Here is an 18213-nt window from a genome sequence, read left to right on the forward strand (position 1 = left end):
ATTCAGAGCCAGCTCTTCAGCGCTTGACGTCCTGCTTTGCGGAAATTGCCAAAATGTTTGGCCTGGAAGTCAGCCTGAAGAAAACTGAGGTCCTCCATCAGCCAGCTCCCCACCATGACTACCAGCCTCCCCACATCTCCATCGGGCACACAAAACTCAAAACGGTCAACCAGTTTACCTATCTCGGCTGCACCATTTCATCAGATGCAAGGATCGACAATGAGATAGACAACAGACTCGCCAAGGCAAATAGCGCCTTTGGAAGACTACACAAAAGAGTCTGGAAAAACAACCAACAGAAAAACCTCACAAAGATAAGCGTATACAGAGCCGTTGTCATACCCACACTCCTGTTCGGCTCCGAATCATGGGTCCTCTACCGGCACCACCTACGGCTCCTAGAACGCTTCCACCAGCGTTGTCTCCGCTCCATCCTCAACATCCATTGGAGCGCTCACACCCCTAACGTCGAGGTACTCGAGATGGCAGAGGTCGACAGCATCGAGTCCACGCTGCTGAAGATCCAGCTGCGCTGGATGGGTCACGTCTCCAGAATGGAGGACCATCGCCTTCCCAAGATCGTATTATATGGCGAGCTCTCCACTGGCCACCGTGACAGAGATGCACCAAAGAAAAGGTACAAGGACTGCCTAAAGAAATCTCTTGGTGCCTGCCACATTGACCACCGCCAGTGGGCTGATAACGCCTCAAACCGTGCATCTTGGCGCCTCACAGTTTGGCGGGCAGCAGCCTCCTTTGAAGAAGACCGCAGAGCCCACCTCACTGACAAAAGGCAAAGGAGGAAAAACCCAACACCCAACCCCAACCAACCAATTTTCCCTTGCAACCGCTGCAATCGTGTCTGCCTGTCCCGCATCGGACTGGTCAGCCACAAACGAGCCTGCAGCTGACGTGGACTTTTTACCCCCTCCATAAATCTTCGTCCGCGAAGCCAAGCCAAAGAAAAGAAAAGAATAAGATAAAGTTTGATTCTGTTTTCATGTTTAAAGATAACTAAAAATGACTTTTGTTTAAGTAACCATTTGTCTTGGTGAATTTCTATTGCTGCTGGGTTTTGGAGTCCTCTGGGCACATAACAGAACAAAAGGATCGAAATTATGTTGAATGAAGAGATCCTTAAAATTATTCACACAGTCTCTACCACTCCCTAAAACCTGTATCCGACAAAGAAGTTAAAAAAAAACAGATGATTAGCTATAATTAGGACTGACAATGTTGATTAAATGGAAAGATAAAACTCCACCTACTCGTATTCAATGGCTACAGAAGGTCATGTCCTTAAGTTTAGAAAAAAAATCAAACATACTGTTAAAGATGTAAAGATGAACTTTTATATGATGAGGGGCCGATTCATGGAGTATCACCATAGTTTAAAGAATTAGGGTGTTTAGATGCTCCTGAACAGCGTGGTCTGGTTTCCGAATGTCGTCCTTTGTTTCCTTCGTCCGCGAAGCCAAGCCAAAGAAGAGAAGAAAGAAGAAGAAGAGAAGATATTAGATATGCAATTTTGCCTTGTTTAGAGGGAAGGAGTTGGGGGGGATTTTACTTTTTACTTTTTTGGGTTTTTTTTAGTCTTTTGATATAATGAATTTAATTGGGAAGGGTGCACATAATTTGTTCTATGGATGATCAAGGTTTTGTTTCAAATGTACAAATTATTTGTTTTTTCTTATATTCCAGCTTATGTATTGGATATATATGTGTGTATTTTTTTTAAACTCAATAAAAATATTTTAAAAAGAAAGAGAATGGCTGCTCTAAATATTTCCTATCCATGTAACTGCCTAAATATATCTTGAATCCTACAATTGTCCCTGTTTAACCACTTCCTCAGGCTGTTCATTCCATATACACATGATACTCGAAGTGAAGTACAAGCCCCTCAGGTTCTTTTAAAATCTTTCCCCTCTTGCCATAAATCTAGATACAGATTTAGATTTCAGATTTATTGTCAGAGTACATACGCGATACAACCCTGAGATTGTTCTTCTCTGGGCCAGACAGAATGACCACTTATTGGTAGTTAAAAAAAACTGTACACACCGAATACATGTAAACAAATAAAGAACTGTAAACAGATAATGAATGTAAACAAACTGACTGCAATTCAGAGAGAATTTTTAAAATCAATAAAGTGCGCAATTAAGAGTTCTTAAATGAGTCTCTGATTGAGTTTGTTGTTGAGGAGCCTGATGGTGGAGGAGGTAACAACTGTTCCTGAACCTGGTAGCATAAGACTTGTGGCACATATATCTCTTTCTTGATGGCTGCAGCGAGAACAGAGTATGTGCTGGGTGGTGTGGGTCTTTGATAATTGCTGCTGCCTTCCGACAGCAGCGTTCTCTATAGCACTCAATATTGGGGAGGGTTTTGACTGTAATGTCCTGAGGCATGACCACTACCTTTTCGAAGGCTTTATGCTCAGGGGTATTGGTGTTCCCATACCAGACTGTGATGCATACTTTCCACCACACCTCTGAAGAAATGTGTCAGGGTTTCCGATGCCATACCAAACCTCTGCAAATTTCTAAAGAAGTAGAGGTGCTTGTGTGCTTTATTCATGATGCCATTAGTGTCCAGGAAAGATCCTCTGAGATAGTGACTTCCAAGAACCTAAATTTTCTCACCCTCTCCCACATATGAACCCCTAATGATCACTGGATTGTATACCTCTGGCTTTCCTTTTCTGAAGTCAACAATCAGCTCCTTAGTTTTGGTGACATTGAGTACAAGGTTGTTGTTGGTGCACCATTCAGTCAAGGTTTCAATCTCCATCCTCTATGCTGACTCATCCCATCCTTTATACAATCCATTAACATTGTCAGCAAATTTGTAGATGATGTTATTGTTGTACCAAGCTACACAGTCCTAGGTGTAAAGTTAGTAGAGCAGGGGGTGGCTAAGAACACAGCCCTGTAGTGCTCCAAAACTGATGGAGATTGTGGAGGTGAAGTTCTTGCCAATCTTCACTGATTGTGGTCTGGAGGTGAGGAAATCCATGATCCAATTACATAGTGGTGTGTTAACCCCCAGGTCTTGGAGTTTGCTGATCCGTTTTGAGGAGATGATGGTGTTAAATGTCAAACTAAGTCAATAAAGAGCATCCTGATGTATCAATCTTTGATGTCCAGGTGTTCCAGCACAGAGAGGTGGCATCCACCGAAGGCCCATTTATACAATAGGCGAACTGGAATGGACAGGAGCTGATATGCCTCATCACCAGCCTTTCAAAACACTTTATCACTGTTGATGTAAGAGCTACTGGTCGATAGTCATTAAGGCAGGTTGCCACACCATTCTTGGGCACTGGTATGATTGATGCCTGTTTGAAACAAGTGGGTAACCCACCCTGTTGGAGTGAGATATTGAAGATATCCAAAAATTCCTTGGTAAGTTGATCAGCACAGATCTTCAATACTTGGCCAGTTACTTCATCTGGGCTGGATGCTTTCATCGGATTCATTCTCATGAAGGCAACGCACTCGTCATCCTCAAATACGGGCAGGATGGGATGATCAGGGGACATGGGGATGCTGAGGGGATGTTCTTCACTGTTACTGTGCTCAAATCAGACAGAGAAGGCATTGAGTTCCTCTGGGAGTTAAGCTTTACCACCTGATACTGCACTCGATTTGGTTTTGTAGCAGTTTATGGGATTTAAGCCCTCCCCACTATGCTCTCTGATTTTAGATTCCCCTCGACCGGGAAGAAGATTGTGATATTTTTATCTATTATTCATAAGATACCCCTTAACCAGCTGCACTCCAGGGAGTAAAGTCCTAGCCTATTCAGCCAGTCTTTAAAGTTCACACCTTTTGAACCCACTAGGGTGGCCATATGGTCATAGATTACCATATAGAAACGGTATTGCAAAAACAACAAATGCAAATAAACAGTGTGTGTGTCCATACTGTTGTATGGAGGATGCGGAAAGGCAGGAGTTCAGCAATTCAGGCTTCAAAACTATGATGCTTCAATTTTGTGAACTGCACAATTCAGTGTACACGATGAATAAATTGCCCAAGGTTCACTATTTCCCTTCTGTTTCTTGGCTCCCACTACCAGGATACCCGATCAGAAAGGCTACAGATATTTTGGGAAACTTATTCAAAAAGTGTTCTTCACAATACCTCTTCAACATTGCTAATGGGAGATCTGCCTGAGAAGGTCCTGCTCTCAGGTAGGGCCAGTTTACATATATTTGACCAACTATTGCTCAGTAGTCTCACCCTAGTTATCGCTCCTGTACCCCTCATCCACCACCAAGATCCAGACCTTTATAATGGCAGGGTGCAGAAAGAAATGGTTTGTGATAATGCCTTGAGCCATACCCTATTATATTTTGACCAGCAAGTGCTTGATTATAACACTTACTGGTCCATTGTGCACCAGGTCAATACATCTTTGCTGGTCTCAATCTATTCCTGGATAACGTCGAAATGTACCAGGGGTGTAGGTTAATTGGATGTACAGTAAATTGGGCAGAACGGAACTGGCTTGTTACCGTGCTGTATGTCTAAAAAATTTACTCCTGTGAAGTTCCACTATTTATAGAAGTCACAAAGGAAGTAACATTTCAAACAACCTGCTGCATGAGAAATGAAGACAAAATAAGTATTCCCATAAATTAATCTTAACAAATAATAAAACAAATTTCTGAGTACATGTATTTATTGTGCACACTGACTTGTCAGAATATTGTAGCTTCACGGATATGTTCTGAATTAATATGCAGCTGGATTAGGTCAAGTCGATTTTGTGAAATAAGGCAGACTTATTTCATAATTTGACTGAAGTTTAAAGTGGAAATGACATGAAAACATATGCTGGTATATGAGGAATATGAAATCTATCTTTAAAGAACCAAATGAATGACATGGATGCTTAAATCACTGTCAGTTTTGGGTTGGCACTTGAGTTTTTCCCCTTGGGCACCCTCTGCTTCTGTTGTCTCACTTGATGGCATTCAGCAATCCACAAACTAAAATTGGTTTGATGTGTGACATGCTCAATGAACCTGAAAAAAAATTATTGTGCAGAGTTCAATGCAATCATAATGGAAATGGGTGGAGTTTGCCGTAGCAATGATGTCAAATATATTCATTGCCTTCAAAATAAATCACCACAAAAAGGGAAAGGAATGCAAATTTTTCAAAATGTGGTCACATGGTTATCACTGCATCTGATTGAGCTAAGCATGTCTCATACAACTATGAGTAGTTTTAATAAATCAGAACAGCTTATCATGCACTCTTGAAGGTCCAGCTGGTTCCTTGTGGAATTTGGGTGTAGATCTATATGCTTTATGGAACATTTTCCATCCAGATTGGCAAATGTTTCACAAATGTAACTTGGCACACAATGCAATGCCACTTTATGGACTTCATTGAGATGTTCCCTGAAAAAAAACATTCCAAAATTGATGGTATGACCTTAACTTGTCAGAATAAGGCAGCCAAGCAGTTAGGTTTCTTTGAACTTTGAGGGGCAAGCTCACATCCTTTTCAGTAAAATAGGTGAGGCTCACTTCTCGATAATGGGTCCCAACCTGAAAAGCTGATTGAGGACTTTGCCTGTGAATGCTGCTGGACCAGCTGAGTCCCTCCAGATTCCAGCATCTGCAGGTTTTCTGTTCCTCCTCTCCATTCCTTTTAATCCTTTCCGGTGGGAAATGGTATGGGGTGCTTGGTTAGTTTGAGGGAAGGCAAAATCTGGTGAGCCTAAGTTTTCTCAATCTTTTCCACCAATTTGCTTTTTTTTTTAATTTATATCCGTTCCAAAAGATCTGCAGGTATTTTAGGAAATTTTAGGCCAAAATCAGAATCAGAATTGATTGTCTTGAGCATGGGATGAAATTCATTGTTTTGCATCAGTGTGACAGTGCAAATATTGCCAAAAATTACATTTTAAAAATGAATAAATTAGTGCAACAGAAGGGAAAGTGAGGCAGTGTCTGTGGTTCACAAATCTAATGGCAGAGTGAAAGAGGCTGTTTCTCTACCATTTGGTGTTTGTCTGTACCTCCTTCCTCATGGTAGCAGTGAGAAGTGGACACAGCCTGGGTGGTGATAGTCCATGAGGAGAGAGGCTGCTTTCTTAAGACAGCTCTTGTAGATATCCTCAATGGAGTGAAGACTGATGTCCGCAATGGTAACGGCCAAGTTCACAACTCTTTGTAGTCTTTTTTTCTATCCTACGCATTGGTACCTCCATACCAGCCAATTCTGTGATTTTTGAAAAAGGGAAATGCTCATTGAAATATAATTTTTGGAATGAATCTTAAAAATTGATCGTTTTATTGTTTTTGCTGAAATGTTTCATGTTAAATCCACTGCATACTAAGTTTATGCATCTATTAACTCTTATGAAACCTTGGTTCACCGATTTCAATGCAACTAACTAGCTTTCAGAAGTTGAATATAACCATTTTATTTTGCATTTAGACAACTAGTTCTGGGTGGAATTTCTCTTCATTCATGACTAATGTACATAAATAGTCATTTGAAAGGTTTAAACAGTAATTTTTAAACGACATCCTACCAAAGTGAATGAATCTTCTGGCTTCTTCATTTTGGAAGAATTAAATGCTCCAGTTTTGGGTGGATTTAAAAATGAACCAAAGATTTTTAAAGTTGAGGTGAATGGTCAGCCTTCTCAAAATGAATGGCAGAGAGAGCTCAAGGAGATTTTTGGTTGGTTCTTTCTCCTCCTTAGTATGTTTATCAAATGGAACTCCCCAAAAAAGGAAGGAAACACGAAAGTCTGAAGACTCTGTGATTCAAAAAAGGGAATATGGCACAATTTTCTCCTTCCATTGATTTCCATTTCTATTATGTGCTTTGAAATACGCTTCTAAAATCTTTTGGAAACAAGTTGAATTCATCAATGAGAAGATCAGCAAAGGTTTTGACATAATCAAATTTTTCACAATGACATAGAGCAGGCCATTCAGCTATCAGGTCTCTGCTAACTCTCATAGCAATCACATCAATCCATTCACTTATTTATTTTCCATTTGGCTTTTTTTTTTCTGATACTGTTAATGACCACATCAACGAGGATCTGCCCTGTAGCCTCCACGTTGATGAAATCACAAAGAAGGCTGCATTTTGTGAGGTGTCTGAAGAGATTTGATACATCAGCAAAAACTCTTGAAAACTTCTACAGGTGTACCATGCAGAGCATTCTGGCTGGTTGCAATCACTGTCAGATGTAGAGGCTCCAACTCTCAGGACAAAAATAAACTTTAGGGGGTTGTCAACTTGACCTGCGACATCACAGGTACCAAACTTCATTCCATTGAGGACATCTACATGAGGCGGTGTCTTAAAAAAGTAGCCTCTATTCTTAAAGACCCCCACCACCTTCTTCACTCTGCTACCATCAGGGAAAAAGTACAGGAGCCTAAAGACGAGCACTCAGCGGTACAAGGACAGCTTTTTCCCCCTCCTCATCAGATTCCTGAATAATCAATGAACCAAAGACACTGCCTTACTTTTTGTGCCCTATTATTTTGTTTTAATTTATAGTCATGTTGCAAGATGGTTCATAATATGCATGTTTGTACCATGAGGCTGCCGAAGAACACCAAATTTCATGAATTGTTCATGACAATAAATTCTGATTCTGATACTCTGATCGCCCACATACACTGAGAGATCATTCACATTATATCAGTGGAGAGCAGGTAGAAACCAGAACTGCCAGGAGAAATAGGGAAAGTTCAAACTCTACACAAAAAGTAGTGCGAGATTAATTGAATTCAGGTCGCTGGAGTTGTGAAGCCGCAGCACTAGCTGTTGAACCTCCGTACCAGTTCGGGCATTTCAGGATATTCTGGGCCACCATCTTTCTCTGGGAATTGCACCAAACAAGCAAGGCTCAATTCCTTCAAAGCATAGGTTCAACCACTTCCTTTTTGTGGCCCACACACTGATTGCAACAAAGCTAAGAAGATATAATTAGCTTGTACTGAAGCTCATTAATAGTAAACTGCTACTAGAAACTACATGCATGCTATTTTGGAATGAACTCCCACAAGCACAGATGTTGCAGGGGTGGCCCTTTGCTTGCTCTGCCAATTTTACACATCTGGATATCTCATGTGTGTGTTCCTTGGAGAAAGTTTCTTACATCCAGTGCCAGCAGGCACCCCGATCATGACAAAGAACCTATCCAGATTTGAGGAGGTGGACCTTGGCATTTTGGCTTTTGATCTGTTGAATGCTTTGGCGTGTGTGTTTGCAGATGTATTATCACAGCCAAGAGTCCTTCCCTGTTTTGACTCACCCACACCCATATATTTTCATTGAAGAACAAAATATAGAATACTGTGTGCTAGAACAGCTTGCTGAGAGCATGCATCAAATTTGTAAAATATTAACACAGGGTAACAGACTGAGACTCAGTTTAATACTAATTCTGATGTATACCGGAAGTATGCAGCTCTCACTTAATGTCATTTAGACGATTTTCATGATGACATATATGAAGAAAACGTAAACAGAAATCTAACTGTTTTATCCATGCCTTGTACAGTTACTTGATGAAGCTTGATGGATTGGTTATAGCAACATATAAAAATCTAAAGCATGTTCTGACCTCAGGTACCGTGTTCATTGATGAAAGTGCTATCATCTGAGGAGCTTCCTAAATTAAAGGAGCATAAGGGTTTAAGTAATGAACAACTTAATCTGCATGTGCAGTCCATGAGAAGAGAACATGGGGGGGGGTGGTGCGGGAGGGTGTGGGGACGAAGGGGTGGTGAGGGATCCAAAATCCACCAGAGGTGACAATAAATGAAGCATAGCAAGATAATTGATTTGCTTCAGGGTTACGGGGTTGATAGCCTGCTTTGATTGCCTGTGGAGGCATGTGAACATCGAAAGAAAGAGCTTAGTGAGGTAGAGTACAATTAGTGTGGAAATAGCAGCTCAATGGGAGGCATGAATTTGGTAGGTTGACAGGCCTGATTCAGAACTGTATTTCTCTATAGCTCTATATCCTTCTGTTATAGCTGCACATTTCCCAGCGGGACAGAGGAGTGGACAAGTAAAGTTGCTTTCTCAGGCTTCAGATGGTGAATTTAGTCAGAATGTGATGGGAATGACATCCTTCTTGACCACTGCTGGATCAGGTGAGACAATGTCCAATGTATTCTCAGGGCCTGTTACTACAGTTAACCCTCCAACTGAGCATCTTCAGATTTCAGATTTATTGTCAGTACATTCATGAAATCACATGCAACCCTGAAATTCTTTTTTTTTCCTGCAAGGAAGGCAGATTTACCACTTGAGGGGTTTCAGATGCCAAGGAAGGAGAGGACAACTGGAGGACACCAGAAAATGGAGTGACCACCTTCCCCTTGCCTCATTTGAGAAGGAGAAGCAGAAAAGACAACCTACAGGATGGTGGGAGTTATGTGCCCGCTTAAAATGCGGTTTGGCAGTGCACACCTGCTATTGGAGACCAGGAGGAAGGTGAGTTAGGGGTTGACAATTTCTGTTGACTGCTTCGCTACATAATTCAATGGTAAATTACAAGTTACTTGTTAAATAGAATGTTGGAAGGATGTTCAGTAAGGAAAATCACTTGTTAAAGATAAATCAGTATTTTACAGTCATTAGCACTTTTGTGCTTTATATTAAAAATTGTTTGAGAAAATTCAAATGGAATTTGTTACTTATTTATGCAAGAAACACATCGCAGATAAATGCCTTATTTATCCTCCAATCGTCCAAATATTTAATTGGAAGGAAGTCGCTACACCGGAATTTAATCAACCAGAAACTCAAACAACTGGGAAAAAAAATTGAGGAAATAAATATAAACATACATACATTTTAAATAAATCAGACCAAGTAGATGGACTCTGCAGGGGATTGCTGAGACTTCATTGGACACATCCAGGTTCACCCCGCTGAACTAGCAATGCCTCTCAATGCGCTTGTGTTCTTTTCGCTGTCACCACTTGCATGAAGGTGCGCTGGGTTGTCAGTGTGAGGAAGCTGCTCCGAGGGCCTGATCAGGAGGCTTGCATGGGTGTGAGTCAGATGGCCAGCACAAGGAAGGTGGCAAAGTTTCAATAAAGTTGCGTTGGAATGAAATGGCAGTGCCCAGAATGAAGAACCGGCCGAAGCTGCTCGCCGTTGGGACAACCTTCCCATAGTGTCTCCCCAACCTTGCCAAGTAAGAGTCTTTATTTTTATTAGTGTTAGGTGTAGTCAGAAAGTGTTATCTGTAAATTTGGAGGAGGGTGGACTAATTATGATGGCTACACAGTCAGCGTAGCGGCTGGCACAACACGACTGGGGTTCAAATTTAAATTTTGTAAGTAACAGGAATTACATGATTAAAGTGAACTTTACATAGTTAAAGACTACAAATTATTTTTTTCAAATTACTTTACATTTTACACTGTCTTTGGCCTTTCTTCTGTACTTCTACCGATGTACTGTGGATAGCATTCTGGCTGGTGGCATCACTGTCGTATGGAGGCACCGACTCTTAGGACAAGTAAAAAAACTCCAGAGGGTTGTTAACTCAGCCTGCGACATCACAGGCACCAGACTTCACTCCATCGAGGACATTTACATGAGGCGGTGTCTTAAAAAGCAGCTTCTATCCTCAATGACTCCCACCACCCCACTTCATTCTGCCTCCATCGGGATAAAGGACCAGGAGCCTAAAGACAAGCACTCAGCGGCACAAGGACAGCTTCATCCCCACTGCCATCAGATTCCTGAATAATCAATCAACCAAAGACACTGCCTTACTTTTCACGCACTGTTATTTTTATTTTTTTTATATTTATTGTTGTAAAATGGTTTATAATATGAATGTTTGCTCTATGATACTGAAGCAAAACAACAAATTTTGTGACTTGCTCACAACAATAAATTGTGATTCTGTTTCTAATATTAAGCTGATTATTCTTCATGCAAGTGTTTGGTTGGGCATTGTCAGAGTAAGCTCAGGCAACTGGACAATTTCCATAGCTAGCATCCGTAATCCCTGTAAGTGCAGGATACCGAGAATTTTACTGTGCTGCATTATCAAAATCGACTTTTCCAAAATAAAGGAATAAAATGTGTAGGAAAATTCATCTCTCTCCATGTGCCAGATATTCAAGAGATGACTAAATGCAGAAAAAGAGTTGAGCAAATGAGTCTCAGGCATCTGGAAAATTAGCATATCCAACATCCGCTATCCCCTTAGGTGTTGGGAAATAGAGATTCTACTGCATTGTGATTCTTCTTCTTTGGCTTGGCTTCGCGGACGAAGATTTATGGAGGGGTTTGTCCACGTCTGCTGCAGGCTCGTTGGTGACTGACAAGTCCGATGCGGGTCAGGCAGGCACGGTTGCAGCGGTTGCAAGGGAAAATTGGTGGGTTGGGGTTGGGTGTTGGGTTTTTCCTCCTTTGTCTTTTGTCAGTGAGGTGGGCTCTGCGGTCTTCTTCAAAGGAGGTTGCTCCCTGCTGAACTGTGAGGCGCAAAGATGTGATGACAATACAAAGTATTAGTGTATTTGTATTCTTTTCCATCAAGGGTTCATAGTACTCCAACCTCCTAAGCAGTCTCACACTTTACAATGGCAACAGCCAGAGTACTGTATCATATCTTAATCAAATAGTGTTGAATTTTACAGAACAGAATAAAAAAGTAATAGACTTTTTGGATAATGTTCTATACCAGGAGTGGCCAAACCACGGTGCACAAGCCTAGTGTGGCTCTTTGACTTGCAATGTGCGGCTTATGGAAATATCTTGGGTGAAGGAGATATCGGCAATCCCGATGCCGCCCTGGGACACTCCAAATCCCTGCACCCAGACCTTGGCCGCATGAAAAGGAGAGAGAAGAGGGAGTGAACACTGGAAGAAAGACCACTGCAGAGGAGCAGAGTGAGCAGTGCATGAAGGAGTCAGATTCTCCTCGCTTGGGGCAGGCCACACCCCCAAAGTGGGGTGTGCTCTACGAGGATCAGGCGAAACTGACGGTCCTCTGCAGAGTTTAGGAAGCTGGGGCTGAGGCAGGAGAGCTCCAATGAGGCATGGGCCTGCCCCAGAGGCAGAGTGTCTGCCCAGGCCCTCTGGCAGGGGTAAGGAAAATGACAGAGACAGAGAGCAGAGGACCTCATCCAGGTGTAAAGCCAGGACAAAGCTGGATTTAGCAGCAGCAGTGAAGGTCTTGTCAGTGGCCACAGCCAAACCCTGGCCCAAACAGATGGAGAGTCAGCACCAGGCAGCACAGAGGATAAACAACTTCATACCCCAGCCTCTGCTCCCAGCAGTCATCCCACCATCCCACTGGCATTTGGGATGAGGGGAGCAAAGGGTGGGATGGGGAGGAGCAGAGATATTGGCCCCCTGGCCTCGCCCTGCTGCAGGAGCTTTGTATCGGGTCGCTTCCCGCATCATGTGCTCAGCTGTGGATACTTCAATGTTGCAAGGATCTACAGAGACTAGTGGCAGCAGGGACCACATCTGAAACTGGAGCAGGAGTTGTCCATCCAGCCCATTGAGCCTGCTCCAACATTAAGTGAGATCACAGCTGTCTCTTAGATCTATTTCATGCGGCCACCTCTACTGCTTCCTTGGGCAGAGATTTCCACAGAAAATCGGTCAGGATTTTGTAAATACTTGGTACGTATATGTGTACTTTTTTAATTATTGAAACTAATGCAAATTAGCAGTTTAAAAATTACATACATAAATAAATATTGCATAAAAGCATTTCTTAATATTTATATAATTTTTTTGTAACAAGATATCCATGTAAGAGTAAAAACGTGTTTGCAATATTTTGTTGTGTCTTGCAGCTTTCATGCAACTGAAGTTCATCATATGTGGCTCTTAAATTTGGCCACCTTTGATTCATACCAATGTTTTAACCTTCATGTAATTCTCCATCCTCATCTTACTCATGATATTTGTCCACCCAAGCTTATCTTCACCAACTTCTTCTTAATTACCTCATTTTGTTTGAAGCAATCCTTTTTTTTGGATTTTTTGGATAAGGGGGGATTATCTTTGATTTCATTTAGATAGCTAAGCTAACGAAAGATCAATCATCAAGAATAAAGTTCAATGCAAGTAACCATGTTTATAAAGATGTCCCATTCTGACCACAGGATGTAACATGGTACATGATTGCTTGCTTTCTTCTCAAATTATTATGAATCCCAGAGTTTTGATCAATACAGAAATCAATATATTTATGGCGGATCTGTTTTATAAAATGTTCCGCCACAGCCACAGGGTTTGTTATTTTTAAGCAATACAGCATGGCAACAGGCCATGAGCCCATGCTTCCCAAATACACCAATTAACCTACAACCTTGTATGCTTTTGGAGGGTGGGAAGAAACCAGAACACCCAAAAGAAACCCATGCAGGTACGGGGAGAACATACAATCTCCTTATAGACACTGCCTGATTCAAACCCAAGTTGCTGGTGTTGTAATGGCATTGCGCGAAGTTCTACACTAACCATGACACCTAAATAATTATTATATATAAAAAGTTCCCTTGAGTGAACTATAACAATATATTTTACTTTGAAATATGTTAGAAATAGTTTTATATTTAAATTGATTTTGTTTTAATCTTCACCTACTTTAACCTCCTGAAGGCAGCTCATTAACCATCAGAGAGGCTACCATGCAACATTTGTTGGTTTCTTTCTTTTACACATGCACAGTGTCCCATGAACTTATTTAAGTTAAACAATCCACATCCCAACTTTTGCTCTACCCTTATACTGATGCCCTCGATTCACAATAGGCATTCTGTAATTCTGAAATAAACAGGATGGTGACCACAGCAGAGAACCAGTGAGGAGCTCAGGGGTAACCCACAAGACGTGGGTTAATGGGGACTTGTGATCGAAGGACTCACGCAGGCCGCGAGTAGCTAGAGACCGGTTCATGGGAGCCAAGTATCAGAACCTGGATTCAAGAGGGGCACTGAAGGCAAGAAGGGCTCACTAAGAGCCTCGGGCGCTAAAGGCTTCCTGATCATATTGGAAGCTTGGATCTGAAGTTCGGGTTACCAATGATTTAAAGTGCAGCCTGCGCGGCTGCTGAAGCTGTGGGAATGCTGGAATCCATGGGACTCTCTTTTGCTTCTCTTTCTCCTGTTGTTTAGGGTGCCGGGCAATGCACGTGGTGACACTTTGTTTGCCTTACAGCAGACAAATTTTGAGGAGTATCATGCATATTACATTCTGAATGTATGATGATGTGATAATAAAAGGGACCTTTGAAGCTTTGAAGCTTTGCATTCTCCAGTGTGCACAGTTCCTGCTGTGCAGTACATCATTCTGCCTTTGTCTCAACATTTGGAAGCACAATGGATGCAACACTATTTTATCCTCGAAGAAGAAATATTGTTGCACATTTTTGTGCATCCACATTTTTCAAGCTTTCTAATCTTGTATTCAATTTTCACTTGCTGCTTGATTGAGCAAAACTGAAAAGAAATACTGTGCTGATCACAGTTAGAATTCACCAGATCTTCCTGAATTTGACCAACTAAACTGCAATTTTTGACTCTATTATTAGTCTGAACAGCAGGGAGCCATTTTTTCAACAAATAATTTATGAATTTAATATCATGCAATTTAAAGCAAAAGCTTAAACGTGGTTAAAAATGGTCTGTAAACAGGGCTTTGTTTCATGTCAGAATGAATTTATGAACCCAGATTTGGTCCACTGGTGATATTAGTGACAGATGCTATTAAATTGGACTGAAAGGCTCCTTAATCCTCCTGTGGCAAGTTTATGCCATAATTTTCTGGGAATATAACAAGGATATGCCACGGCAAGAGTAATGAGTGATGATGGGGGACAATGGACAAAGGAAAAGCCAAGTGAAGTTGCCTACTATTTGGACCTAGTTAGGTTTAGATTAGATCTTTAAAGATTGAATTAATGGGCAGAAAACAGTACACATTCAAATTAAAGAGAACTGTTATGGCTTGAGAACTCTTTTTATATCTGTCTGGTCAGTTAATTCGATCGAACTTCAACCCCACCTTTCCCCACGCAGGAACTAAAGGCTTCTAGCCTTCAGTTGTTTAAGCAGTCTTTAACCCCCAGAGCTACTTTTGATTTACTACTTGGCTTTTAATAAGGTGTAAATGGGCACAATGTGATCACAAACACCCAAGATTAATACTTGGAAGCACAAAGAAAGATCACTTTGGATGGTAGTTTATTGATGGGAACCAGAATCCCATTTTCACCCACATTATGTACAATTTATTGTTTACTACCAGTGACCTCAAAAATTGTTGAACTGCACCAATGAATAATAATAAAAAAAATCACATAATGAGGGAAACACAAATATCTTTTTATTCATATATTAAACTATAATTCCTATGATTGCACAAAGCATTTTGACTCAGCTATAATTCCATAAATCACTCAGATAATCATTCCATAATATTTCCCATCATAATAATGACATGCACTCTAGATATACCATTATTCTGGTCAAAATTCTCAACAGTGCCAAAAATTGATAGAGAATCAAGAATAGGTAACTGGAAGCTCCTGATGTCTGGGAAACATACATTTTTGAAAGCTGAAAACAAAGAAACATTTCTGAAAAGAAAGCGAGGAAAAATAATTCAGAACTATGAACAAAGTGCATAATATAATGACAATGTTCATTTAAGGAAAGCTGCTTGGAGAACATGAATGGGATTTGCCTGGAGTTACTTTCCTGGCGGCATAGATGTATAAATAGGAATCATTACTTTACTCACTTGGTGTTTTTGCATCACCTACCAACCCCACACTCGTCACTCATATTCTTCCTCATGGTGGGCTGATGCCTTAATTCCAAAGACGAGCAGATAAATTACCTGTACTTCCTTCCTGATTGGTAAGCTTGTCTGTTGAGGTATAAGGAGGCCCAAACCACAGGGTAGTTCATACCTCTCACTGGCATGGTTTGGCTGGTTGGGTGAAGTCTCCAATCATTGCTAGCCCCAACCATGTCCATTGGATCTAACAGGAAAATATGAACCAGAAAAAGCAAATTCAAGAAAGCGATTGTATCATCTGATTGATGAAAGCTATAAAGGAACTGGAGCATGCCTGGCATTCCAAAAAGCCAGTGCTATTGTGATTTATTGTTTATTTAACACTTTAGTCAATTTTACAACCTTATAATGCATCAATTGACCCATCGCATAGAAGCTGATAGAGAAGACGTCACTATATAAGCTGAGCACAAGAATGACTCATGCATTGGCGACAAAGGGAATCAGCCCTTCCTCGTTTTTAAATGTTAATTTTTTTTAAATTATATTTAGACATACAGCACAATGACAGGCTTTTCTGGCCCACGAGTCCGTGCTCCCCAAATATCCCAATTAACCTACAACCCCCGTACATATTGAAGGGTGGGAGGAAACCGGAGAACCTGAAGGAAACCCATGCAGCCATGGGGAGAATCCTAACTCTGCCACCCATTTTTGAACAAGTATGCAGCAGTTCAGTCTCTGTCAATATCAGCCTGTGGTTACCCAGTGGAATGCCACTGTAATTGCCTGGTTCCATTTGTATCCACCCAGTTATCATCAGAGAATGTTCAGCAGTGGCTTATTTTCTCTGCCCTAGTTGTCCCTGAAGCTCATTCCTTGACAACTTCCCTCTTATATAGCTCATCCACAAGCTTCCCGAATATAATACTATCCAGAGCTAGTATCTGTTTCTGCCATTAGCCAGGGTTTAATTTAGGATTAGCATTAGACTTAGGGCTAGGTTAAACACTTCTGCTTCTCATTTCTGTTCTTCCTCTGAGATGCCTTCTTAAACTGGTCTGACCAATCTTTTGTTCATCTGAATATGCAGATTCATGCCAATGTTTGTTTGATGATCTTCCAATAAAACACTCTGTTAAGGATATGACATGGATGTAAATTAGTTAATTCTTTGTGTTGACAGACATAAAAAAACTTTGTTACATTTTCTTTTGAAGCAATCTTCCTTGTTGTATTACTTTAATTTGCATAGGATTAGCTAGAATATCAAAGATAAGAAAGTCCAAAAGAAATTTAAATTTAATTCAGAAAATTTTCAATTTATTTTTCTATTTATTTATGACAGGGAAAGAGGCTGTTCATCACATCGAGTCTGTTCTGTTTTGAAGGACAAGCTCATCAATCCCGTTCCCATTTATTTCCTGAAACCCATTCCTTCTCATCCTCAACACCACCACTGCTCCCTTTCCCCCACCCCACCCCACCCCATTGGTTCTCTCACCAACCAATTGAAAAATCCCCATGTCTTTGGGATGCGAGAAGGAACTCAAGATTCAAGATTCCTTTACTGTCATGTAATAGTACAGAACACGCAATATTACGTGAAATTTCCATCTTCCTGCAAAGACTCATCATTAGTGTTGCCCAGCGCCGCTTACTGTATGAGAGAAAAAGAGACTGTGTGTCTGTGGATTTGCCTCCAATTCTCCCTCAGCCAATGCCCCCACAGAGACTCCTGTTCGATCTATCAGCACCCTGAGCTCCAGATCCAAACCTCTGACATGATCAGGAACCCCAAGGCTCTTCAGGAGCCCTCCTGGCACCTGGGAAAGTCTACGTTGTCATAGAAAGAACACTAATGGCCTCGAAGATCAGATCTGAACACTGATCATTGGAGATCCGAGCGGTGGTATTAACTGTAGCAACATCATGACCACCAGGCCACTTCATCAATGTTTCATAAATTGCCTTCAGCAATTTAACTCACTCCTTGCTTTAAGAAGGGAGGAGGTATTTTGAAAAATAACCTGTTTAGTTAAGTATAGGGTTGCTACAAGAGATGCATTATATTGCCCAACCTACTTTGCAATACTTTGTTAGAATCACTTGTCAATCTTTAGAATAACATTATCTAAAGTGAATACTGTACATGTTTTCACTCAGACTGGAAGCTACATGCTAGTGTAAGTATCAGATAAAAAGGCCATCGGTGAACCAGTTTTACAAAGTTGTAGATGCTTTGTGGTTGAAAGCATAACTGGCACAAGGAGAAATCAAGTTTTTTGTTACCTAGGGTAAGTTTGTTTAATTCAAAAGAAAGGTGGAAACAAGATTTAGATACAATAATAGATCAGCAGGGTTTATGTAAAGTTATGTCTAATACTATTAATGTAAGATATAGATTACGCCACTATAATTT

This window comes from Narcine bancroftii, chromosome 4 (genome assembly GCF_036971445.1).
Source record: "Narcine bancroftii isolate sNarBan1 chromosome 4, sNarBan1.hap1, whole genome shotgun sequence".
Classification (NCBI taxonomy): domain Eukaryota; kingdom Metazoa; phylum Chordata; class Chondrichthyes; order Torpediniformes; family Narcinidae; genus Narcine; species Narcine bancroftii.